Below are 25,735 nucleotides of genomic sequence, written 5' to 3'. Positions count from 1 at the left end.
ATTCAACCTAAAAATGAAACATTTTGGTGACATTTCGAGAAATATTCTCACTAAATACCGCTCGAGCTTTTCAATTAACCAGGGAATTTTCATTCTAGCATGTTTTCCTTACAAATTTCCCTCGTTCTAAAAGACTCGTGAAATTATGGAAAACATGCTATCATGAAATCTATCGATAATTTTAAAGCTTTCGTAGTATTACCCCTGATAATTTTGTAATAAATTGGCAAGTGTAATCTTAAAGAAAACGCTCATTTCAATGGCTCTCAATTTTATGCACTATTGAATAATTATGCCCGCATTTCATTCATGTCGAATCGACCGCAATTCCGAATTTACCCACTGAACTTAGTTTATTAATATTTTATTACGAACTATTCCGTTAAAACTCATAAAGTTGAATTCAAAGCGTTCCTAACCGCAAACAACTTAATAAGCCGAATTAAATCGTATCGTCATCCGGTTGCCTGTGTAACTTGCCAAATATCAAACGCCATTTCCCTCAACGGTTCACAAAGACCCTTTCCATGTTGTGTCAATTCGGCTCTCTTGTTTTGTGGAAATAAAACGTTATATACGTTCTCAGCTTTGGATCTATCGAGGGTGGAATATGTGTCAAGCTGCCATTCAGCGAACCTAGTATACTGCCGAATCTGTTGTGTGGGACTGTTTTAGTAAGGTCAGATTTGAAAACAAAAGTATACAAATTGAAACCACTGGTAGTTTTCTTATTATCGATTTATAAATGTATTGTAAGTTCAAATGATATTTTGTGATATTTATTAGGCAAGCATGACTCGAATATGTATTTATATTCCCAGAAGGAAACATCAACCACTCTGTTTTACTACCTTCCATCGGACGCTACTTTAAAAAAAACTCGAAAGGTTTCTTTTCTAATTTAGGAAAATTATGAATTTTGTCTTAAAAAAAGATAATTGTAGATAAGTGACCATAACTAGAAGGATGGCCATAATTGGTGGATCGCCCCCCAGTTAAAAGGTATCAGATAGTCAAGAAAATTTGTTGTCAGTCTGATATTTCACGACTTGCAAGGAAGTATGATTTTGCGAAAGATTTTTCAATCTAATATTAACGAACCGATAGAATCGTGTTTTCTTTTAATAGTTGGGTCCAGCGAAATAAACATCCAGGAAAGTGGCAATCGACTTTGAAGCCATCGGAACAAGACGATACAAAAATGCAAATTGGGCCTTAAAGGTTTTACGTTTCTTGGAACGAGCGTTTTCGATTCTCGTGCAGGATTTCCTCTTAACGCCCTTATAAAAATTTTACGGGGACATCCCTCTTTATCGCCCCCCATCCCCGAGCCATTTCCAGATTAAACATTTACCTTTCATATTTTCTGTGTAAACTTTACAATTTCGTATTAAATTGCCGAGTCACAGCAACAGATGGTCGGTGTTTTTATTTTTCGTTTTCGAAGCTAATTCGTCGGGGCACGCCCTTTTAACAGGTGTCCGGGGTTCGATCAAAAAATAATCCCGCAAAATTACGCTCGAGCAAAAATTCCAGCTTCTCCCCGGTGTTCCATTGATATTCGACAGAGATAAGGGCAATAAATTCGCTCCCGGTTTTAATTTAAACCTGACGGATAACCGGTATTAGAATTTTCGATTGTATATTTTATTGGACGATCGGGCCCGCGCCCGCCACCGACGTTTATGACGAAAGATTAAGTACCCGGGTCCTTGACGCCATTTTACCGTCTATTTAATTAAAAATCTGGAAATCGGTCCCCGATTGGAATATTGCGGCGAACAAGTGCGTTCCAGCTTTCAAAATTGCCTCGTAAATTGTCTGGCTGACGATTTCGAAATTATCTGTTTTTATCTAGTTAGTGCAGTTTCCGAGATATTACAGTTGAAAGGATTCTTCACTGTACGGAAGTGTAGCGTTTGTCAATGAAATTTGGTGGCACTCACGTGATGTAAAAAGTAACTATTAACTATTAAGTAATTACCAAAAACACAAACAGTAGTAAATTTTCGTATAGGGTGTGAAAAGACAAAGATTACGTATGTCCTGACGTATGCGGCCAAAGCTTGAATTCAGTAATCATTTTACACACAAATAATCCTTTTTTACATGAGAAAAGGGTACTTAACACTCTCAGTGGAGTAGTAGGTTTTGGTCAATATTCTCTTGTCTATAGTGACTAGCTGTAATTAAAATCTCTATGGAGTTTTAGGAGGGCAGACATACTCACAACTGTGTGGAATTGCTCAGCATAAGGCCTGTTACAATTTTATTTGTATATCTTAATGGCTATTTTGGACACCCTCAAGGTTTGTTAACAGAATTTATCATTTTCTCTGGCTTTTCTCTTTAAATCCTGTTATCCACTAACACACACCCTTTTTGTACTAACCTTATTCTTCTGTGTCTTGTACTTGTAATCAACTATTTTTCTCTTTCTTTTTGATAAATTAGAATTACGTTTAGTTTGATCTTATTTCTATTCTTATTTTTTTATATTCAGTATAAAAAATTGTCAAAATTGCCTTTTTGACGAAATGCGCATTTTTCCATTTTTTGAAGGGCTCCTTTATTTAATTTTTTTATCAAATTCACTAATAAAATTGCGAAACACAAATCTTTTAGATTCATATTTTGTATATACTTTATTTTAGGTAGTTTATTATTATGTATACAGGGTGTTCCAAATTTCAAAACATACCGAACTTAAGATTTTTATAAAATAAACCATTTTTTAAATGATATTTGGACTCTATGTTTAATTTTAGGACCTAATAAATAATTTCATAGAGAATCTAAAAATGTGTTAAGAAATCGGGGGTTTTATTGAAAAAAGTTATATTTAATCTGCCACGCCTTTATGAACCACCTTATATATCCAAAAGGAATTTTAAAGTGTGCACCTCAATATTCTCTAAAACTTTTGTATTTAACATTTTATTGTATTTCTCGATACAAATGAGATAATGAACTTTACTCTATCGTTGACTCACCCTGTTCATACAGTTGTTACTATACAGGGTGTCCGAAAAGTTTGTATACCCTAAGAATATAAATAATTAATAAAAGGGCTAGAGCTCTGGAAACCCTGAATTCAATATAAAACTCAATGCACTTGAATAGATTAGAATTGAGAAATCAATCTTATTAATACAAACAGAACGTCTCCTATGTAAATATTGCAATATTTTTTTGTTTCGATAATCGATGATAAATAAATAATAACACACTTTCATTTAATTCGTTACACGAAACCAGATTTTTTGCAGCTGTTATACATAAATATTTCTTCATTACTCCATCAGTTTTGATATACAAAATAATGTAAAATCAACCTATTAATCACATCCCTTTACATGAAATAATTACTTGACATTAGTTGCTCAAAGTTTCATATTATAAATTAAATAAAATACAATTCAAAGGCAAAAGCTTTAAAAAGCCATCAGCGAAAACGATATTTCAACATTTTAAAGTGACATTGATCTAGAAAAGTGCACAGCCACGCATCAAAATTAAAAATGAAAGAAAACACTCACAGTCACCGATACATTTCTCCGTATCCAAGGTTTAGGCCTGTCAATTTTCCAGCTTTTCCATAAGTAATGATACATATACACACACATATCCAGAGGAAAGGAAACGGGGGAAAGCTGTTCCAGGCTTTGGGCGCCGTCGTTCCACTCTCCGAGACAAGAATTTACGAGAGAATATGGAGCACATGCTTATTGTGTTTATCGAGTGGGAGAGGGATACATGAAAAACGAATTATGGGGTGGAGAAAGTTAGTTTGTCGACTGTTATGGCGGCAGCCAGTGTGCTTTTCATTTTTCATAATTTATCGCGTTACGACGCCCGGTTCATATTTTCTTATTTTTCCTTCATTCTCGATATTTCTATTTTATTAACTTTTTTCGATCGGGTTCGATCTGGATAAATATAGCTCCAATAAACCAATAATTCGTTTAAAATAACAAGAGAATTTCAAGTTTATTTTCATAACCCTAAGAGTTACGAAATACCATAGCCCATGTTTTCCAGATATTTTTGGATTTTTTTTTATAATCCATAAAATACTAGCATAAAAAAGTCTTGAAAAGAAACCTTAATATTTAATTCTGAAAGTATGAGTTTGTAATGTGAAGTAGTAAAAATCAAACAAAACTAGAATGGCGTAAGGGTCAAATAAATGTTCAATATTTTACGACAAAATGCTATTTTTTCACAAAAAATTCACTGTTTTAAAAATATCTGAAAAACCGAAAAAAAAAAACCTTAATTTTATTAAGGCCATAATTACGCAAATTTTCTCCCACTTAAGAGACCACTTAGATTGTACAGGGTGCTGCATGTTCGATGGTTTTACGGGGTACAGAGAAAACGGTAATAGATAGAAAAAAAGTAGCATACGTGTTCTGATCTATTTTTCTGAGCTGAGATGATTGGCGAAAAGTGGGCGGCGCAAACTTCTTTTGTTTCAAAGATACGGGGGGCTTTTGAAAATTAGTCATTTTGGAACCTCCTCTGTATTTCATTTGCTATTAAAGTTATCAAAAAAGGAAAAACGGTTTCCGGTAGAAGTTTTGACGTAGAATCCAATGGCGTAGTCAGTTTTTTTCCATTACGTTTAGTTTCTGACATATGACACTAAGTTACATTTTTTTAAATGGAACGCCCTATATATTTTTAGGTCATTTAATTCTGTTGATTTTTACTTTTTCAACGGTGTATTAAAATACATAAGTTTGTAAACGTTAATCTTGGTAATTAGAAAAAAAGCGTTTCCTTAACAAAAAAGTGCTAAATAATATGTATAAAAATACCCACAGTCGAAACAAAATATGTTCATATTAACATATTACATGTCGTTTATAAACAGTTTTTTCAACTTCTACCTTAAAAATAGTAGAAAATAGAAATGGCCACTTTTCTTATTAAAGTGACGGTAGAACTGTTTGTAACTTAGATTTTTTAATAAGATTTATTAAAAATATTTAATTTTCTGATGTGTTAGTGTATATGATTTCCGATTTGTTTGGTATTTTAGATATTGGCCTTTTTTTAGCTTAGCAAAGGCCTTTTTTGAAAATATCAGGATTAACCTCTACAAACTTATATGTTGTAATACACCGTTGAAAAGGTAAAAATCAACAGAATTAAATGACGTAAAAATATATAGGATGTTCCATTTAAAAAAATGTAACTTACTGTCATATGTCAGAAACTAAACGGAATAGAAAAAAACTGACTACGCCATTGGATTCTACATGAAAACTTCTACCGGGAACCGTTCTTCCTTTGTTGATAACTTTAAAAGCAAATGAAATACAGAAGAGGTTCAAAAATTACCAATTTTCGAAAACCCCCCGTATCTTTTAAACAAAAGAAGTTTGCGCCGCCCACTTTTCGCCAGTCGTCTCAGCTCAGAAAAAAAGATCAGAACACGTTTGCTCCTTTTTTTCTATCTATTACCGTTTTCTCTGTACCCCGTAAAACCATCGAAAATGCAGCACCCTGTACATTGAAAAACATTAAAAAAAAAACACTTGGACCGCTAGAAGACATCTAAATTGCAAAGTTTTTTGAAATAACAAGCTGAAACAGTAGCATGGTAAAAGCCTTTGAAGGACTATACTTCTTGATTGTATTGTAAGTCTTCTAGTTTGAGTTGTTGAAAAGTGATATCTGGAAAAATTTATGAAAAAAAATATAATTTTTTTGATAAATTGAAAAACTCATTCAAATGACTTTAAAACGTAGAAAAACTATCCCAGAGACTAGAAAACAGAAATATAAATTTAAGACAAAAATTAATAATATGAATGTAATGTATTTAAACTTTGTATATTTAATTTCTATATGACGACTAAACTAACCTTTTTCAATTTGGTTTATTTTTTATAAGATATTAAAGTAGGGTAACCACTTTATATTTTATTGAATAGATATAAATAGATAGTTGTAAATAAATATTTGTCCGAGCAATAATGCTCGAATCAATCGAAAAAACATCTTGATGGAATTTTCACTTAGAGGACGCACCTTTTGTACATTCGATCCCCTTTTGTCGAATAAATATTTGTAGTTCGAGGTCGGTCGACAAAGCCGTAAAAACTGAAGCGAAATAAAGAAATAACGGGAGCCAGTTTCCTGCGGGACAAGAGCCATTAAGACGAAACGATTTCTCCCGCAGGACGTCATAGGAGAGGTCCTGTTTTGTTTGTATTTGTAATTCGACCTTATGAATACGTTGACCCACGGGCGTTCCTTTAATGGCCGTCAGTCAAGTCCCTTTTTATTAAATACTGGCACTGCTAGTTAATGGCTCCGCAGAGGAAAATGGCGTTTTGTGGAAAAAGACCACAGAGCATAGCCGGAGGGATTCGGGATAGGTTATAGTTCGAGAATGACTAATGACTTGCTTATCAACTGGGTCATGTTTTTACGGTTTAGTGAAATTCAAAATGTTTTTACGTAGCTGCTATCAGTTCTAGTTATTATTAAGAGTAAATTCTGTTGTTTAAAGTTTCTTTTTTATTTTAGCAAAATATGTAGCTGCCATAGTTGTTTCTTGCACAAGAAAACTAGACAAACATTATTAAATTCAATTCTTATATCTTGCCTAATTTATCGAGTGTGAAATAATTCAAAATAATATAAGATTGATCACAAAAATTAACCCACATTTGAATATGAAGAAAACATATCATATTAAAACTAAAAAGTCATCAAACTTTTATTTTGGTAGTTATTTTGAAAGGTAATGGGCCAAAACTTCAAAATTGCAAAAGTTTTTTAATTGCTCCTTTGTCGTACACTGGAAGTATCCCAACACTCTAAAACAGTTGAAACTTTCAAATGAATAATTTCATTAAAAATAATTATAATTTAACAACACAACACGCAGTTAAGTCTTATTATACCAAATGTAGCAAAAACTTTTTGCTCTGTACACATTTGTTTGTAAGCGTTTTGCTTTTGTGCTATAAAGTATTTAAAGTAAAGTAGTCAGTCAAGTCAAATATCTTGGAAACGGTTAGAGGTACGAAAAATTTTATAGATACCAAAAATGTTTAGAATGACTTTTTGTATTCCGTGAACTAAGTTCACACACACTAAGGCTAGGGTAAACGCGGTCAGAACTAACAGGGTTGTAGTTTTAATGTAGTTGGTTGGTAGTAGCCTCTGTAAGGTATTTTTTCTTAAGTGGTATTGGTTGGATTAGGCCAGAAAAAAGCAGACGTTTATTGTCTACCACGAGTCGACGTTTCGACCACTGTTGGTGGTCATCCTCAGGACTGTGTAGTTTAAAACGCCTTAGTAAGGGTCTTCAAAATGTAGGACACATGTAACTCCATCGTTGCACACATTTATAAATTGAATTATTTGTTCTAGATTCAATTTTGTACTATTTATTTTTATTTTTATTTTTTTTTCAGCGTGCTTGTAATGTGTAGTGGGATTCACTTCTTGTACGCTTTGAACACCATTTAACTCGGTTATTTCGATGTTTCTTCGAGTCTAACTGGTTAGTGGACTGGAGTCTAACAGAGTTACACCCAGTAAGATGTAAGATAAAAATCTCAGAACCGGATACAGATAGGTGGTGACATTATACGTAAAATATGTTTAGAATTTGTTGTAGTTTCCGAAAAAGAAACAAAATACCGGGTTTCATTTAAAACAAGCGAGTTGGTGTATATTTTTAATGCCCCCATCAATTTTAAGAAAATTTATTTTACACAATTCCAGAGCCAAGAGCTGGGTAACGTAATTTTTATAGATTTTCCCAAAAAGTCGTACAAAATTTCAATATGGCAAAAATCAAAATAAAAAGGGATGACGTAAAAATCTAATAAAAAAGTAAATGTTTTACACATTTATTTTATTTGAACACATTTAAATCATTTATCTTTCTATTACCTTAGTTTCTTAACCATTTTACTATGTTTTTTGCTGTCTACAAAAAAGTTTTATAAAGTTATATACATATTGTTACGATTTTCCCGTGGGTTTACACAAAGTCAATTTAACTCAACAATTAATAAATTTATCTACACTTCAAAAACACTCCGTACAATAATTAATTCAGCTACTAAAAACACTCCTACAATTCCACAATTATTCCACTATTTAAGCTTTACCGCGTTCCCAAATTCACTACTCCCGCCGTCGATACCGCTTCTTTTATTTCGCAAACCACGTTCTAGAATGACCGCAAAACGCTTCGCGATTTGTCTCGAATATCAAAGATGCTTCCAGGTGTCGCTTCCTAACTGTGGCCTACTTTAACACGCGCCCGGCCAGATATTGCGGCGCTTCGATTCCATCCCGAATCGAGTGCTCGGTCAGAAGTATCGAGCATAGTAGGCCCAAACCGTAACAATATTTTTTGATTCATAAAATACCCTGTAAGAGCCTCGGAAAATGTACTTATTTACTAAGTACTAATTTTACTGTTCTGAATTTTCCTTCGGCTTTGCAGAAAGTTTTCTTAAATTCATTCTTTTAGATGGCTTTTCCAATTTGACTTTAGTAGTCCTTTTCAGCAGTTGACATGGAAGAAAAATACAGAGGTCCCATCCCAGTTTTATTAAACATCTTCAATGAATTTTACAAGACTTGACTTCTGTCCAAATTGTGGTGAAATTCAAAAGAAATTACATATTACAAGTTTTCAATACCTTATTTACAAAGTTTTACAAACTTCTTGTTGTCCAGGTCAACAGTTAACTTCTAGGTTTTTGCCAGTGTAAGCATTCAAACTTCAAATCACTAACATAGTTTATGGCACTAAATTTACATATACAGGTAACTAAAATTAAAAATTAAACATGCGAAAACAATGACAACGAACTATTGCATGAAGTGCTTGTAATAAAGATGGATTCAAATGGTTCCTCTTGTCATGTTGTCCGATGAACTCTAAATAATTACTTTAGGTACTACTATAATATTAAATAACAATAAGGTATTCATTTTCTACCTGAAAATTTAACCGTCCAAAGTTCTTCAATTAGCTAGTTTTGATTCGGCTATTTTTAATATTGCTATCGCTTTGAAGACTTTATTTGCTGTTGCAACATTTGTTCAACTGATAAAACTGTTAAAAGCAAAATTAATTTACCTACGCATTTCATTCGAAATCAATCGACAAAAAACAAATTTTCAAAAATCTAACTCAATTTTCAGCCTGAACGTGTAAATGGTATTTTAACGATATGGCAAAAGGATTTGTTAATCCAGGCATTTTATATGAGAGAGCCAGATTGAAAGGTAATCATAGCCAGATCGCTGTTTGAATTGAATGCAGAAAGTAAAAGTGCTGGTAGTTTTATTATTATCGAGTGAATTTTCCCAATCGACGCGCAAAAACTAGGAAATTGGCACTTTCATAAAAGTTTCCACAACGGCAAACCGAGAAATTTAATTTCATATAAAGACGATACAAACACTCCCACGTAGATGGCAAAAGTTTGTTCGGGAGTTAGTCCCGATAGAGAATTCATCCATTAGAACCAAATAATCAAACGAGAAAAGTTGATTTTAGAGATTTGCCAGTTCTGATGATAATAATTGGTCAGTTTTGGTGCGGATTCACTACGAACGGGATTTATCCAGGAGGAACAAAAATAATGCTGCAAAAGGGACCAAGAAAGCGGGCACAAAGCGGCCTTCTGAAATTAGCCTTGAAGACTCGACAATCGTATTATTCTTATAAAAGTCCCGGGCAGCAAAATAAAAGTGACCAACAAATCTCGCAAACTTTGTTAGCTTCCGGCCTGTTGTTTTAGTATAACTTTCCTTTTGGGAAAACGGAGAGACGGGCAAACTTTACGTCTGCACCGGGGATTTGACGCATCAACTTTATTGAAAATTACTATCTTATTTCTGACCAGAAGAATTGTTATTATTAATTTTTTATATAGTTTTACTCTGTAAAACGTCAAAATTGTTGTTTACCTAACAAGGCAGAAACTGATATTTTTTTCACTTTGCGTTTTTGGGTAAAATGCTTAAAAATAGTATATTGTTAGGAAAAGTAAGATATTTCCATGAAATGTGAGAAATGTGATTTTTGTAAAAAGTACACATACTTTGTTGTTTGAAATAAGACATCTTCAAATAGCTATAAGTATAATATAAAATACTTTTTCCACGACTAACATGATAAATATACTATTGTTGACCGATTAGTAACTTGATAAATTAGTTTTCTCTATCTTAATAGTTATTGTTGAGCTAGGTCAAAAATAGAGTCTAATCTCTAGTTCTAGTCTGACACAAACACAACAAAAACGGAAATATTATTGACCTAGGTAAATAATAATGTCAATGTCTATTAAGACATATGACATATAAAATATGACTTGACACTCTTGACAGAGACTTTTTGCAAAAATGGCATTTTTTCAATTTTTGAATGATTAGAACTTTTTTATTTGAACTAAACTTTATTTTTGACACACGTTGCTTTGACCCTAAATTACTCCCTTATTTGACAAATTACGTCAAAATGTCATAGAAAACAAAAGATAGAGCAGATTTGAAGCTTTCCAAAAATATGACCATATGAGTTGATTTATCACACCGCTTTGCCGTTTTGCCGCTAGAGGGCGTCAAAGTTCCTTCACCATAAAATCATATATTTTTTGACACACATTGCTTTGACCCTAAATTACTCCCTTATTTGTCAAGTTACGTCAAAATGTCATAGAAAACAAATAGTGATCCAAATATAGTTTATCCAAATTTTTACATTTTCAATAAAAGGACCGTCAAAAATATGGTTAATAGTGGAAAAAACGCTATATTATCCCCGGTTTACACAGATTTTATTGTCCTTGTGTCTTGATATACGGTCAATAAAAGCTTCTGTCTAAAAGACCCTAACCGTTCATTAAAAGTTTATCAGGATAAAATATTTATAGAAATTTGAAATTATGGATGTAAGATAAATTCGAAGCGTGCTATATTTTAAAAATACTTTCATCTTTCTGTCAATTCCGGTTTAATCGGAAGTAGATGTCAACTTGATTATTTTAAATGGAACACCCTGTACATCATTGTATTTTGAAGAGTCCTTTTCAAATATTTTTGATAAATCATAAGCTATAGTTATCTGCAACGGTTTTCGAAATATTGACGTTTAAAAATGACATTTTTAATTTTTGGAGTGTCATACCTTCTAATCTGAATTAGATAAAGCAAAACGGCTTGCATGTTCTTATCTTAACTTTTTGATATCTATTGCGTGGTCATATTGAAAAATTTGACAGGTTTTTTAATTTTTTTACTGACATACAATTTTTGACACCTGGCAAAATTAAAAATATTACCAAATGATAGATCTCAAAAAGCTAAGATAAGAACATGGAAGCCGTTTTGCTCTATTTCATTCTGGTTAGGAGTTGTAATAAACAGGGTGTTCCAATTAAAATAAGCTAGTTGACATCAACTTCCGGTTAAACCGGAAGTGACAGCAAGATGAAAATATTTTTAATAGTGAGGAGGGCAGGGGAGAAGTAGAGGTAAAAAAAAGACATTTATTGTCATTGAGCAGTAATTCTGAATGCCTAGTGATAAAACAGAAAACGCGTCGGTAATTCCAGTGGATTAATTTAATTTTTGCGGTTTTTGATAAAACCTTTATGCCTGTTTTTGCCGTTATGCGCGCGATTAACTTAATTTCCGCAATTCCCGCCGGATATTCCAGCCCGTCCCTAATGAGACTACCCGTTTTTGCAAAAACGTCCCGGTCGCAAATTAGGAAACTCGAAACTTAAAAACCTCCCCTCTGTGTCATTCGCCTTCTGTCCTTTACTCAAACTACAGTCCTATCAATGTCATAAACCGTTTCACCCAGCCAGTCTTTCAATTAAATACTTTTCCAAAAAAAATGGGGGAAAATTCATTGTTATATTGTCGCTGATTAAAAACTTCCCGATAAGACAGCAGCAAAGCAGTTAATTATATTGTTTGAGAAGTTGGGAAGTTATTTTGGCTCTCGGGTCGTTACCTCTCGAATTAACTCGGAGGACAAAAGTGAAAGAAGTTGGAAAAGGAGGAAAGTATAAAAAAGTGTGATAAGAGCAGAATATTAGGTCGTTTAGTGCTGTTACTGTTTTTTGTCTAAAAGCCTTTTTAACTCTGTTACAAGGACTGAACAACACTGGAGTATTAAGGAGTGCTTGCGATATCCGGTATAAGAAAACTTTCTAAATGAAAATGATTAAGCTCATCTTCAGCTAGTAATTATTAGTATAATTTATTTTTGGTTATATGGAATTTGAATTGGAATTGTGTGGAATTTTTAAATACTTAATTTTAGGGTTAAGTTTTTACTAGATTTAGTGTTATCTTGTCTTGAAGGTTAATGAGAAAGGTAATCAACAGTTTGCACTACATAATTTTCTTTATGAAAAATGGAGAACATACGAGACATAAAATAATAAAAATTAGAGTAATTGAGACATAAATTAAATTAAATTAATTATGTTATTTAAAATTCGTGCATTACAATATTTTAGAAACATAAAATCTGTTGTGCCCTTGAGATAAAATAACAGAGTAAACTTTTTAGCTTATTGGAAAGTTTTAACACGATTTTAGCCCAAGAACAAAAAATCAAATAAACTCAAGTTTATTTCCAGAAAAATCATTATTCATTTTGATTGACATTTAGGATTTATAGAAACTTTTCTGTTTCGACAAATAGCTTTCTCGAAATTATAGTGGGTACTACCTTTTTCTATATCCAGACAGAAATATAAGCAGCAAGCAGGTTGTTAATGTAATATCTATGATTGTGTTTGATTTAGGATGTTGAAAATCTATAACAATTTGAGAGACAATTTTTCAGTTTGACTAACGATTTATTGTGTTGTTTGAGGTTATACAGAAATTTCTATTTACTGGAAGACTACTGTTTAATATACCTAATAGAAAAGCTATGTTTACCTGGTTTTCTAAGATAATTTGAGTTTTCTCATTTAAATTCAAAAAATAATAAGTTAAGGTAAAAATAGTAAGTTTGGGTTGTTACTCAAATTTGGGACACCCTGTGTTCTACGTAGAATATAATAAAACAGACAAATATCTACTAGATTCTTATTTTGCAATTTTTTGCTAAAATCAAAATTAAACCATTAAGAGGATGGTCAAAAATCAATCATTCACCGTATACAGGGTGTCTCAAATTCGATGGTTTTACAGGGTATCTCCAAAATAAATTTTGGATTTTTTGTAGAAACACCATAACGTCACTAGTGTCCTTCAAACTGTCTTCTGAGTCTTGAAAGTATTACAAGCCTATTTCATTAGCTATCCCTTAATGTATAAAAGTCTACATAGAGTGTACCAAATTGGCGAATTATTTACGATTGAGTGAAATACTTCAAAAAAGTAAAAAAAAAATGGTCAACTTTGACGCTTTCTAGCGGCCAAACTATCAAACCAATTAAGCAAAGTTGTCATATTTATACAAAGTTTTTTTTATTGGCTATCCATCGACATATTAACGTACTTAACATGTCACTCAAATAAGAAAGTTATATAGATTCAAACAAAACAGAGTCTTCCATTACCACTACAAACAGTACAATAACAATTATAAACAAAAGGTGTGTCGTAACATCGGAAATTATGAAAACAAAATCCCATTTACCGTCAGTATTTTCATGGAAACTAACAACATCACTCTGTTATTATTTACTTACTCATTGACTCTAAATTTGGTTATCTATTGCCCCCTCCCTGTTACACACACGCTACAATAAACATTACAACATTAAACATACAGTTCAATTAAGTTGCACGAACGCAAACAAAACAGGTTTACATTTAAACCCGAAATAAATTCATTTCGCATAATAGGTTACCATTCATAATGTCTCCCATAAGGGAGGTTACGTATAATAATTGGCAGAATTGATATTGTTGATTAATTAGTGGGAGATCGCAGTAGCGTTTATCAGCTTTTAGAGAGAGAGATAGGGGACTGTTAAGGTAATACAGAGCTGCAACCAATAATACATTTTGATTAAAGTTCAAGTAGCTTGGCAAAGTTAGTAAATTCACACTGTAACTTTTTGCGGCGTAAATAGCTCCTTTTGATTTACGAACCGGGCATAAATTTGAATAACATTACGTCCGATATCAAGCGAGGGTGCCTCGTGTATTTCGATCAGCCTGGAAACTTTCTTAAACTTTTATTAAATTTTTCACTTTGCTATTCAACCCCGGTTTAGTTGAATTATTTTCTATGACCGTGTAGTTATGCTAACAAACCTGTTTTAGAATGTCCAAGAAAATCCTCCAACGTCACAGCACACCACCCCGAACCAATTACACCAAAATTCACCAGCTACGATCTACGTGGCTTCGAAACTACGGCGCTACGGCCCTTCACCGGTACTACGACGCGTCATCGGCGTGCCAAGGCGCCCTTAACTGAGTGAAAATCCAGCGTCAACCGCCCTTTACGACGGCGAAATATTAACGCCTGCGCCCCGATTTTACCATGAATTTTGTGCAAAGTGCAAAGTTTTAGACACTGATAATAGATAAAAGATTAAGATTGCATTGTGCGGTCGAACGAGATTATGGAGAGCCGCCGATGTTTTAACGTTTAAGCTGGTAAATTGAAATCTCATCTGAAGTTGCCGCAGTAGTTCATAACCGGTGGGTGTATGATGCACCTTTTGTTTTCAGTATAGAGCAAAGTTTGTTGAGAATTTTTTCTGTGCGGTTGACAAATTTGACAAATACTTCTTGTAACAAACTATTTAATAATTTAAACTGCATGAAGCATCAATAATAATTGTTTGTCAACTTTCAGCTAACTGAATTAATTGAAATGAATTTTATGAACAAAATAATGCTTTGATAATTCTACCAATCAAGCTATCAATAGCAACATTATGAACAAACATATGAGCAAAGAAAAGAGCATTAAAAATTACCAAATTAATAGCTGTTTATGATATGTTAAAAGTGCGTTTTTAAGGCACGAATGTGAAAATTTGGAATTCGCTTGAATGCCTTAAAAACACTTTTAACACGAATACCGTACAATTTCAATGATTCCTTGTATTATTTGAGAAATTCTTTTTCTGCAAACAGTCAGTTACCAGTTCCATTTGTCAATAATTCCATAACGATCATTGTTGCCCTCAAAAATAAATTTGTTTGAAGGCTGTCATCCATTTTATAAACATTTTGTGTTAATATGAACTTCCTCGCATAAGTGAATGAAGAAAGTGCCATGGAACAGATTGATGAGGCTGGAAGAAAGGCCACAAAGAAGTCCCGACAATAGTACGAAATAACATATAATTATTCGTTTACTTTTAACAGTGCTTTAAAGCGCTTTTTGAAAGCACTAGAGCCTTAAAATGCTATTTTTAATAGTTCAGTAGCGTGTTAAAAGTTGAATTTTTAATCCGTTTGTAAAAAAAGAATTTTATATTGTCAATAAACTGCCCTCAAACGGGACAGTGATTTTTTTGGGTAATTTCTAAAACCTTGCCATTTCTAAACGAAACGACAAATTTTGATGCGGTTTGGACTCTCATTGAGCTTAATTTACTGGCTTTTGGTTGATGGAAAAAAACTCTGACTTAAATACACCGCCACTGTACTATACAGGGTGGAAAAGAAGCAAATGATCAATAATTTTTTTTGGGTTTGTTTTAACATAAGGAAATGTTGCTTAGGTCTATCTAGGGACGTTTTTAGCCGTTCCCCAATTAACATCCTGTGACTCAAGAATTATCGGTTTATCCAAAAATTGCGACATAGCATTGCTCAATCTCGATTAAGGCAGTAGCTTTGAACTGTCATTGTAAGTCACGTGTAGGTCCCATATTATGTGTTGCATAATTTTAAGTTAACTCCCTTGACCGCTAAAACCATAGAGGGTGTTTAGATACAGTTAAAGTGGAAGCACAACTTGTGCAAACAATTTCAAGTTTTACTACTCACTATTGCTGGACACCCTGTAAGGTTTTACCAAATATGGGCCTTGTCCTGAAAAATACTCAGATTATGTAACAGATAATGTTGAACATAGAACGGCATTTGAATGATAGTGTCATGATTATTATCATCCTGAAGATGAGATTTACTCAAATCTCCCTCACCTCCTAGTTGCATGATAATATCGTCATAACTGGCATCAGATTCACCCTGACCATTCATTCTAATATTCTACTTAATAAAGAAAATTTAAATAAATAAGCTTGAATAAAAATTCTATTATAGGGATGCCAAGTTATTTTTAAGGTAAATAACTAAACCTATCTAACTTACTTTCTACCTAAAAATCCTGCTTCTAAATATATCATTGAAACTACAAATATCTTTAATACAAAAAATTACAAACTACTTACAACTAATACTCTTCGTCAAAGAGTCCAAATTGTCCAAAATAAACCGCCAGTTGACCAATCTTCTTCTTTTCCGTTGAGGTGGATTTTTAACTGCAAAGGCTGTATCTCGGTAACAGCCGGGAGGCCTCCTCGGTTATCGATTTAACCACTTCTGGAATAGGTCCTCTATCACAATCTGCTCCATGTCATAACGTGGACTAGACGGTACAATTGCTGGTAGCACTCGGTATTACCCTCAGTAACTTCCGTTCCGGAAGGAAACAGCTTTCTAAGATCCCCTGATCTTCAATAGTCTGATTTTTGCTCGAATTTTTTAGAAAACTGACTTTCCAGTTCTCATTAAAAGTCTCTCTTGACAATCAACAACAAAAAAACCCTTTTTTCCCACCTTCTACCTCCACGTACCACCTTTTTCACCTCCTTGAAGTTCATCAAGTAATACTGTTAATCTTCTTAATAACTACATACAATCCTACTAAAACTAACTACAGGGTGTCTAAAAAGTCTGGAATATTGCAAATATCTCGAAAACTGCTGATTTTATTTTTCTCAAAATTTGCGTCTTGTTAAAGTAAATAACAGCGCATGACGTGAGGGTGAAATGAGGTTCGCAAGTATACAGGGTCAGTCACAAAGTATACCAACTTTCTTAATTCAAACCTAACACACTGTATATTACTTCAGATTTTAAGAGTACTCATAAAGGCCAATTCAACGATATACGATTTTTTTTTTTTTTAATTTTTTTTTTTTTTTTTTGTACCTACCTATAGCAATGATAGGTGTAACAATGAGAGCTAACGTCAATATAATGTTAAATTTATTGGCAAATTTTCCTATTACTTAAAATGGTGTTTTTGAGTGAGAAGGAAAAGACTGACATCTTAAGTATCCTTCTCACTCAAAAACACCATTTTAAGTAATAGGAAAATTTGCCAATTAATTTAACATTATATTGACGTTAGCTCTCATTGTTACACCTATCATTGTTATAGGTAGGTACAAAAAAAAAAATAAAAAAAAAAAAAATCAAAAAAAAAAAAAAAAAAAAATTAAAAAAAAAAAAAATCGTATATCGTTGAATTGGCCTTTATGAGTACTCTTAAAATCTGAAGTAATATACAGTGTGTTAGGTTTGAATTAAGAAAGTTGGTATACTTTGTGACTGACCCTGTATACTTGCGAACCTCATTTCACCCTCACGTCATGCGCTGTTATTTACTTTAACAAGACGCAAATTTTGAGAAAAATAAAATCAGCAGTTTTCGAGATATTTGCAATATTCCAGACTTTTTAGACACCCTGTATAATGGTAAACCCTTGACATCCTTACAAAAATGTACCTTTTCTATAAATTAAATAAATAAATTTTCTTTATTTTCTTGAAAAAAAAATCCTTATTTTCAAGACAATAGATACAAATTGCAAATTGGTTATATCCATTTTCCGGTTACTATGTAAAGAAAAAAGTTAAAAATATTTATTAGTAAAGTGAGTGTAATGTAATACTTTTTTATTTTCGCAGACGTTCTTGTTCCACTTTGATTGTCTCTAGCCACCCTGTACGATCTTATTGGTATAAAAAATTATGTAATAGATAATATCGGATCTACACCCAACTAAAATGACATGACATTAAAAGCTGCTGCCATAACTTAATTCAAGCTTGAGCACTGTAATGTCGTATTTTTCGGATAAATCAATATTTTTTAAGACAAGGGACGTTAATTAGGAAAAGCCCAAAAACGTCCGGAGATATTGATCTAAATAACACTTGCTTATGTTAAAAAAAAAAACAAAAAATGATTGGTCAATTGGGGACTACTTGAAAATTTCACACATTTTCACACACTTTCACACCCTGTATAAGGTAGTTAGAGTGCATTAATGCAAAAGTTTTAGACATTCACTAAAAAAAAAGCAAATTTAAAATTGTCTCAACGAAAAACTGGTTCATAATTAAAAAATATCAAGTTTCCAAAGTTTACTGCACTTGAACATCTAAAAGCCTCTTTACTTAAGCCTTTAATGTGCCCATATAAGCTTATAAATCTAAGTGGTTGTAAACTTACTATAAATTTTTGGAATTAATTTTATCTGTAATAAGGATGTAAAGGGCTTAAGGCTCTTTATGAATAATGATTAAAACAGATTAAAAAAGAGTAGCCAAATATAGTTTTTTTTTTGTCAGTAAGTTAATGTAAATGTAAACTCGCCAAATTTATCATTTCTAACTTAAGATTTTTTTTCTTTTGAAGTTCAGTAAAAACTTGAATAAAAAAACTTGAATCCAAATCGTTTGTTGTAGAAATAACTTAATTTTATTGTTGTTTTCTTTTGATTGTTAATAGTAGTTTGTTGTAGTTATTTGAGCGGTTTGGTAAAAGATTCGAAATGCAGAATACAGGCGTTAAGAGATTAATTAAAACTGTTTGATTTTACATTAAACCGGTTTTTTGAAAAAAAAAATGACTCAGGGTCGGTTTTGTGAATGCACGGTCTTCTTCTCAGTGTTGTAACTTTATATTTTTGTTAATTACGTGTTTTAAGTTTTTAACAGTATTTGTGTCGAATCTAATTAAATCCTAGTGGCCTTTTCGTAGTGGCTACAAGAAATAATACTTCTTAGGACCCCGCACACACTAATTAAATGTAAAACGATCCAAACTAATAAAGTATTCCTGTTTTTTATGTGTTTAATCATGCTGCGGCTTAGGGGAGATGAAAAAGCAGTTTAAGACGAACATTTTGAGATTTTTATGGATCTTAAAACCCCTAAAATAACCGGAATTTTCAACATTTTTATGCACACCCAGTGGACTAGGTTAACACCCACTTAAAACCGACTAAACGCTATCACAACTAGCAGCAAAAAGGGACCAAACATGTTCAAAATGACTTCTGCATCGAGTGGACTAGGTTGACACCCACTTATAACCGGGTAAACGCGGTCACAACTGTCAGAGCATGAGTTTCAAATTTAACTGTTCTCCTTCTTGCTTTTTGAACACCCTTTATATGTATAATCGTGTTGCGTTAGCACTAGATAAAAAATCAATTTAAGGCAAACATTTGGGGCTTTTTAAGGAAAAAAATCGATTATTTCACAAACGGTTAGAGTTACGGAAATTTTGCAATAGAACAGAAATGTTCAGAATGACTTTCTGCAGTAAACTGGTAATTATTTTTCGTTATGTTTTTTGTACACCCTGTATATGTTCGGTCGTGTTGCGGTTAGAACAAGTTGTAAGAGCAGTTCAAGACGATTATTGTGAGATTTTTACGGTCCACACACACACACACAAGCAGTATTGCTCCAATAAGCTGAAATAGTTAGTTACCTAACCAGTGCGGAAAGTGGTACTTTCCCGCACGAGACTGCAGTTGAAAGGCGGGAAAAACGCTTTCTGCATGTGTTAGGTACAACATTTTTCAAAGTGCACTTTACCGCACCCGAGTAGGAAAACTGATTTTATTCTCAACTAGGTATGTAATAACGTTATTTCTTATGTGTAAACCAGTTGGAAAGATGAAAATTGCTTTTACTTTCCACCCGGGTGAACGTCAATATGCGTTTTGTCATATCTGGGCTTACTTTTTGTAGTTAAGAGACTGTGCCGCCACCTCTGCAACAGCTCACAGCTCAGGTGATGATGAGTAACATCTGCGTCTTCAGAAATCTCCATGTTAAAAGCACTTTAAGAAACGTTTCAGCTCAAAATATTAAAGACGGAATAGCACAATAATGACGTTGTCAAGATTGTAAACAAATTACCAGTCGTTTATTATGGTTGAAGTCATAACTACTCGTACACGTATTCTACCTTATTGTTAGAGACTATTAGCAATCAATATCAATCAACATCACAATTCAACTGAATGATTTATTATAAATAAAATAAAATAGAATACAAACCATGGTAGAAAGTTTAATTTCTGTCTAGAGATAAACTACCTAATCTCTCGACAGAAATCAAACACTTTCTACCTGAGTATGTAATATACAATTTCTTGACAAATCACACACCACGTGATGACATGACGTAACCACAAATGCTATACAGTGTGTCCCAAATTGGTTCTACATGCATTGGGATCTCTGTAACCGTAAGAGCTACAGAGTCGGTTAAATGGGGAAAGTTTTAGAGAATTTTATGTAAAACTTATTTCCGGTTTCCAAATTAAATTATCTTTCTCCGTTTTCCGGAAAATTAGGAAAACGTCAGAGGCTGCATTTTAAATACTCTTTAACAAAGCCAAACAACGCCATCTTGAAGGCGGCCATAAGAATTTACAAAGTTATCATCCATATCTCGGAAACCATCGACGATGGATTTTTTCTAATTACGTCATCGTGTTCTACGTAAAAAAGTATCTTAATAATGTCTTAGTTTCAAAACTCTCTTTGGCTTTGTTAAAGAGTATTTAAAATTCAGCCTCTGACGTTTTCTCAATTTTCCGGAAAACAGAGAATAGTATATTACATACTCAGGTGGAAAGTATTTGATTTCTGTCGAGAAATTAGGTAGTTCCATACCTGGTTGAAAATAAAGATAATTTAATTTGGAAACCGGAAATAAGTTTCACATAAAATTCTCTAAAACTTTCCCCATTTAACCGACTCTGTAGCTCTTATCGTTTTCGAGATCCCAATACATGTAGAAGCAATTTGGGACACACTGTACATATAGACTTATTGCGTTTTTGATTGATAGGTTCAGTTTTGCACTAAACATGCTAATCGCAAACGCCATTACATTATTATATTTTAATTCTAAATTCTTATGTCTAATCCGCTAGAGGCCGCTTATCTTCAAACTCCAAAATATACAGGTATATTTTTTTCTCAAACAAAAATAGGAAAGAGCAAAAGTTATTGGCAACACTGTCAAAGACTACTACTAAGAAACACATTGGCACGTTTGACTAGCAAAACCTCACCTAACCTAAAACGTCAGTGAGTGGTGCAAATGTTTCAAGTTATGTAGTCCCGTAAAATCGGAGAAATGTGGCTAAGTTGGAAAAAGAGGAATAGACATAAAACGCGGACCTTATCTTTGAGTATATGCGCCGCTACTCATGGTTTATGAACAACTTTACGATTCTTTTCAATTTGGGTTCACGTTTGGCTGGATATGCTTATTTTCAGCCGAGGTTTCCGGAGGCTGGATGCAATTTTTCTGGATAGTTTACGAGAGATTTCGTTCAGATAGACAAAGAAAGAAATGTAGCCGGGATTGTCTCGAGCGCGAAAAGATACCGGAAATAAATTTAGCGAAACCTTGACGTGTACGAATCGCTTTAGCAATTCTATTAGGGTTGACAGGGCCATCTTAAATAAATTGACCGGCCGCAGATGGTGACGACGAACAATCATCCACCTATCGTCTCCAGAAAGTGAAGGTAAACTTGCTTAATTAAAACTGAGTCACGTTTCGCGCGATCTTATCCAGTCCCCAGCTTTTATATTAAACAATTTGGCACGACAAAATCTGGAAAACTACCACCGCAAAACTGGAATATTTTAGGTGTCCAAACAATAAGGAGCCAAGTTATTTTATTTCCGGAATTACCTTGTACAAAGAAAGGGAACAGTGATGAGGGTCTTAAGACTGCCTGAACTAGTGTAAACTTGTCGTGTTTCACTTTTGTTCAGGGAAAAGTGTAGTTTCCTGGAAAACTCGTACCGCAACCACAAAATTGTGTACATTAAGTCTAAGTTTGAGGTTAGTTTTTAAAACCATCTCCCAATCAGCAACTTAACTGGATTTTAGGGTAGGTGATTATAATCCAGACAATCCACCTTAAGGAAATGGAACAGCTGCTGCCAAACTTGTTTTCTGCACCAGTTTGTATATTATTATGAAAGTTGGAACTAAGTCGTATTTAGATTCGTAAACATTTTTTACGCTTGTAAAAAGGTTCTTGTAAATCATTGTGTTCTTTTTGTTTCGGACAGGAGTTTTATGCTAATCCCCATGATTTCCATTCTCTCGCATGCATACCGGTATGAATAAAATATGACAAGCTACGCTAGCTAAAAGTTCGCCTTGTAAATTATCTTTTCGGCTATTCTCTTCGATTATCTTCGTATACGAGATTACCTGACCAACGAGCTGAAAACTATTCAAATTCAGTCACAGAAAATATAGAACGCAACAAATCAATGTGTGTGTGAAATAACCGAAAAATTATTCAAATCTACCAAACTGATAGAGTAATTTAACAGAATTACGACGACGTGGTGAAGCCCTATTATCCGAGACGTAATGGCTTTTATAAATAGTGCAAATTGGGCGCTGAAGACACTAAAATAATGTTACCTTAAGATACGGGGTTTAATTTTAAGCTATTAAAATAATAGCCCCAGTTTAAGCTGCAATGAATCTTAGGGTAACGGGTGTTTAATTTTATTTACGTTGACTACTGGTTGCACCAGGTATAAAGGTCTAAGCTATTTTTCAATTCAATTTCTTAAGAACCATTTTGGATTTAAATTTTAAAATTACTTAATTGTACTAAGGAAGCAAACAATGTGTTGTTTTGATTGTCCAGTCCTAGTCAAATTGCATGAATACAATGTGTCCCAAATTGATTCTACATGTATTGGGATTTCGGTAACCATAATAGCAATAAAGTCGGTTCAATGAGGAAAGTTTTTATGTGAAACTTATTCCCGGATTCCAAATTGAATTATCTTTCTCCGTTTTCCGGAAAATTGGAAAAACGTCAGAGGCTGCATTTTAAATAATTGCGTACAGCTCTTTAACAAAGCCAAGTTTTGAAACTAAGACAAGTAGAACACGGTTACGTAATTAGAAAAAATCTATCTTCGATGTTTCCGAGATATAGATGATAACTTTGTCTAACTTAAGTCACTTGTTGTAACCTATTTAATCAATTAAGTTTTGTCACAAATTTGATAGTAAGTTAATAATATGAAAAAACTGTAAATTAACCGTAAAGGCAACAGCGGTACATAACATTATTTACTTAAAACTTGACCAAAATTTGTCATATCTTGAAAACGGTCAAAAATGCCCTAATTTCATTCATCAGTGACAAAATGACGGCAGTTACAGAAAAAAAAGACTCCAGATTCGTGTTCTTCATGCCAAAATTAGTTAAAATAGCCACCTTGACACGTCTAAATCCAATATGTATAGTATGCCAGGAAAAACCTTTATTTGAACAAAGTGTTGGTGCATTTTTCCAAACAATCGCAAATAACTTGATTATTTGACACATTACGTATAGACACATCCCATGAATGTATGTAGCTAATAAACGGAGCTATCACGTGACGTTGAGTGGGCACTGGTAGGCTGCCGCGACTGACCGCTAGAGGGCGTCAAACTTTCTTTTCTGGATATTTTTCTAAATATCTCAAAAACGGTTTGAGTTAGCAGTGTGATATTTTTATCATGTGTCCCTAAAAGAGACGCAACTTTTATTAAATAAAACATTTTTTCTTCAAACCCATGAATTTGTTTGAAAAATTTTCAAATTATGAAAATCGTCTTTTACTGTCTTAATTAGTTTAGCTTAATGGTAGAAATGTTTGTAAAATTTTTAAATTTTTTTGGAATATTTTTTTAAGTCACGTGACTGTCTTCAGTCGAGATAGCAAAAAATAGTTAGGGAGCTAAATCGCGACTGTAAGAGGGTTGGGGATCACTAGGTATGCTGCTTTTTTAAAAGTAAACGTTACGTAATAAAAGCTAAAATATTTTCCATATCATTGGCAAAGTAGCATTTTCAGGGAAATGACAGACAATCATAGTTTTTCTGGATCTCAAATCAATCATTTGAAACTCCATTTGGTAACCTTACTACTTACTTCACAATACAACTTTTTTAAGTAACACAGCCTTAGTCACATTAGAAATAAAGAAATTCATTACAATCATTATGGATGAGGTAAATATCAATTTCTAACAACATTGTATAATTACTATTCCCGTTCATTTAATATTTATATTTTGTAGTAATGCATAATTTAAGTTTTTTGAATTACAGCAACTTGAAAACTTCCATAAAAGTAAAGTAAAAACGTGACGACACTGTACAGAACAGAAACAATATACCGCAAGAAAAGTAGAAACCTCGAGGGAAAACTTCGCAGCCAATATCTGACGCCGAAAGTTGTCGACGACCTTGCGCTTTTCAAATTTATTTTCTTTAAAATTAAAAGAGTTGCCGTAATACCGGCTGACATAAAAATCCACAGGAAATCCCCGGGAAACACATATTGCCATCGCCGTTCAGAACTCCAGGAGCTCACGACCACGTCCCTATACTGCGGGAATTAGAGGCGAAACGAAGCAGTTTACACTACAAAAAAAATTAAAAAATGATCGCCCGGTTATGTAATTTACTTCAAACTTGGCAAAGTTAGCCAGCAGCCCTTACGCCCTTTAAAAACTGTACGAGACGAGGGGAAGGAAAGCACATCAAGTCAACGTTACTAGAGTAAACTTTTCAAGTTAGCAACGTTTTACCTACCCGAAATATAAAAAAAGGAGCCGAGTTGCGAATGAAAGTTGGCGGGGCCATTTATTAAAACCCTCGGGTATACGACGTCGAGTCCCTTTGGAAATCATGCCATTTATATGTGAGAAAATATATATAAACTGTATAAATCAGCTGAAACGTCGACCCAGAGGAAGTTTACACTTGTTCCACTATACACAACTTGGAAGTCTTCTTTGGGTTTTAACTGATTAAAATCCAACTTCAACGGTCAAAATTTACTTACACTGCAAAATCAAAGGAAACTCTGTTTTTAATAAATTTTATTTACTGAAACTGTGACCTGGATAATTTTGAAATGTGGCAACACAATGTGAGTAAGAAACAGCTGTCAAAAGGTCTATTGGTAACCTTTAATTGCCAGAAAAACCTTGCACTGTATACACATTGTTGTCTCGAGTGACGTAGAATGAGACAGGTTTCCTATCTCTTTTCTGTTTATAGCGAGTTAAACAAGGCGGAATATGTAGGTTTAGACGTCCCAGATGACTTTTAACATAAAGGTTGTGTTGTGGGTTGCCTGCCGTATTTACTTTATGATTATATGAATCGCTTATTTTTTACTGAACCAAACCAAACCCAGAAATACTGTGAACAAATATTTTTATACCTTCTCACGTTTAAACAAAATGCAGAAAATTTCCAAATTAACTTTACACTCTAGTACTGATAGTTTTGGCAAGATTGTAGTGAACGTTGTGAATGTGACGTTTGCATTTTTATTTGTCACTATCACAATTTGCAATTGTTACGTTATCCTATTTTTGTTTCGTCAATTTTTATTCTCTAGGACAGTAGGTAATTACAAGTAA

At 33.3% G+C, this 25,735-nt stretch overlaps 2 protein-coding genes across 3 annotated transcripts in view; one reads left to right on the top strand and one right to left on the bottom strand.

The window, feature by feature from the left end:
- stg1 (stargazin-like protein) overlaps positions 1 to 14,940 on the bottom strand; it is a 268,226-nt gene extending 253,286 nt beyond the window's left edge. For both annotated transcript variants that reach the window (XM_081980762.1, XM_081980770.1), the window contains exon 1: positions 14,290 to 14,940. The gene's annotated coding sequence lies outside the window, so the exon portion shown is untranslated. The remainder of the gene's footprint in view (positions 1 to 14,289) is intronic.
- Positions 1 to 25,735, top strand: part of Mnr (Membrane-bound Notch regulator) — a 90,359-nt gene that overhangs the window by 51,458 nt on the left and 13,166 nt on the right. The gene's annotated exons all lie outside the window — the stretch shown is intronic.

Source organism: Ips typographus, linkage group LG1 (genome assembly GCF_016097725.1).
Source record: "Ips typographus isolate SLU linkage group LG1, UJ_Ityp_2.0, whole genome shotgun sequence".
NCBI lineage: Eukaryota > Metazoa > Arthropoda > Insecta > Coleoptera > Curculionidae > Ips > Ips typographus.
Note: the sequence above shows the minus strand (reverse complement) of the source record. Positions and strands in the feature narration are given on the sequence as shown.